This window comes from Calidris pugnax, unplaced genomic scaffold, assembly GCF_001431845.1.
Source record: "Calidris pugnax isolate Ruff unplaced genomic scaffold, ASM143184v1 scaffold64, whole genome shotgun sequence".
In the NCBI taxonomy this organism is placed as follows: domain Eukaryota; kingdom Metazoa; phylum Chordata; class Aves; order Charadriiformes; family Scolopacidae; genus Calidris; species Calidris pugnax.
Window position 1 is genome coordinate 373,117 of NW_015090784.1, and position 2,698 is coordinate 375,814.

The following is a 2,698-nucleotide window of genomic DNA, read 5'->3' on the forward strand; positions in this document are numbered from 1 at the left end:
GCCGTCGGACGGGGCTCGCTGCCGGGCGGGGGAGGGAAAGGCCGGCGTGGGACGGCCCGGGGCCGGAGCCGCCGCCGCCGCCGCCCGGAGCGGGTTTCCCCGCAGCAGCGCCCGGGGAAGGAGCCCTTTGTCGGGCGGCGCTTCGGGCTCGTCCCCAGGGACGGAGGGCGCTTCCCCAGCATCTCCTCCTCCTCCTCCTCCGGGGGACCACCTCCCAACGCGGGCTCCCCAAAGTGGGGAGCGCTTCGCCTCCCTCAGCCCCGGGCACCGGGAGCTCTGTGTGCACCGAGCGGCATTTGGCTGTTTATTTTTCGGGTCGGTAATCGGGATCCTACGGAAAGTCGCTAAAAGCATAGAAACCGGAGACGCCTCGGGTTTGGGTTTGTTGCGTTTTGGCAGCAGGTTGTTCCTGCCTTTCCTCAGGCACCGGCACCCAAAACCTGCCTCCCTATTTTTCAGCCAAAGATGTTTTCTGGTGTAGTTCAATAATCTTTCATTTGCTGTTATAATGATATACATGTCGTTGTGTAAACGTCTTGTGTATTTTCAGCCTACTTACAGTGAAGTATCCTAACGCCAACAGGGTATAATCCTTTATTTGGAGGGATTTAGGGGGTGATCCTGTTGTGAGAAAAAAAGAGATTGGGATGCGAACAGAAAATACCAACTCGTGTAGTTAATTAACATAGCAAACAGGTATTTATTTTTAGATGAGGCATTTTATATTTTCTTTTTGCCTCCTAATTAAAATGACTTCATCCACTTGTGCCAACACAGATAATTTTCAGGCCAGTAAGTGTCTCTTCTGATAGTCTTGGTAATTAGAGCAGAGACTGGAAATTTCTTACACAAATTTTGAACAGCCAAGCTGGCAGCTTAGCCTGCAAAAATCAGCATATTTAAGCTAAAGTAGCTGGATCATACCAGTTCCCAGCAGATTGTTAACATTTGGTCGTGGGTTTTAAGATCCAAGTTGCTTTGTGCCTTGGAGACCACAGCTCTCGCGATGCGGCCACTGTTATTCCTGCTCTGACACTGAAAATTGAGATACGTTTCTTGTTAATGTGTTTGTCTATGAGACTAACTAATAGTTTGAACAATTTAGCTAGAATCTTTGCTGATAAAACACATACTTTGGTTAAACAGCAGTAGGTGTCAAAATGACACAGGCTGGAATAGAAGAGCCAGCTCCACACCTTGGCTTATCTGCAGCCACCTCCAGTTCCCCACACGTGGATTCTGCCCACACCTGCAAACAGAGAAGGTCTCGGATTTTCATTCCAATACTAAGGACTAAATTTGTAAGATTTTTTTTTGCTAATTTGACTCAATACATTTATTTAACAATCAGTAAAATGACCCCAAAGAACAGAATACATCTGTGAAGAATTGTAAATGCAACAGCAGATGGAATGAGGGCAACCTGGCATTAAAAGGAAAGCAATGCTTTTGCATGTTCCGGGGCCAGCAGTGCTACGAGGCTGTGCAGCAGAAGGCAACTAGCATTATCCTTACTGTTTTCAGTGTCTCTGTGTGGCTCCAGGATCTCATTATGCTCTACAAATATCTCTAGCTCCCTTTTAGCATCTATTACCAAGGGAAGTGTGTGTGATTGTGCTGGTTTGTGTGCATATGTATTTATGCAAGTGCCCTACCTCCAGATTTTGAGGCTGTTGGCTGAAGTCGAATCTGACTGAGTGGTAGATGTCTAGAAAAACTGATTTCCTACGGTTGTAATCAGGGATCTGGGTAGAAGTCAGATCCCCTCCTCGTGCCCTTGCCGATGGGAAGGTGGCAGCGCAGACTCAGCCTTTATTAAAGAATCCACATGGAGGGAGAGATCAGAAATGCTCTTATCCTGCAGAAAGCATCCAGAGACACACTCATCGTCTCGGGGAGCGGGGGCCCTGAGCTCGAGGTGTGAATGCAGCAGCTCTGCAGTGAGTCAGTGGCCAAGCCAGGAATAGAAGCCTTGGGCAGGCTGGAGAGAAGTGTCAGCTTGTCGAGGAGGAGAGAGAGACACGGGGGGAAGCACAACACTGTGTGAAAACCAGCCTGTGCCGTGAGCTGAAAATGCTGTAAATTTTGATTTTAAGGCCTGTAGCTCTTTCTTGAATTAATCCTACGTGGGACAGAATAGGAAGGGTGTAAGAAAAATACTGTATAAGGTGCTGCTGGGCTGGATGGAACTGTCTCTTGGGACTCCAGAGCATCTGCAGGCTCATTCCATCTGGGAAAAAATCACCACCACGCACGGAGAGCACACGGCAGCACGGATGGGGGTAACGCCGGGGGAGCCCCTCGTGTGGGGGGTAGGAGGAGGGTTTGGGTGCAATCCTTGCCCTCGGTGCTGTGGGCTGGTTTTGGGGTCGCCCAGCACAAAACCAGCACTTTGTGGAACAAAGCGCCGTGTCCGGCTACTCAGGTGTTTCCTGACAGTGGCTGCCTTCTTCCAGAGAGGCAGAGGAAGGAGCTTTTTGATTTGGCTTTTGACACAGGAATGCAGAACACATTACCTTGCTGTAGCAATCAGCACCTACGCTGCTTTAACCGTGTTTAATCTGTAGTAAAGTAATCAAGATAATAATAATGTGAAAAGCAGTCTGAAATAAAGTGTTGACTATTTCAAAATGCTACCTCTATATACTTTAGGATACAAATGCTTCGTTGACTGTCATTGCATTTATAAAACAAGCTT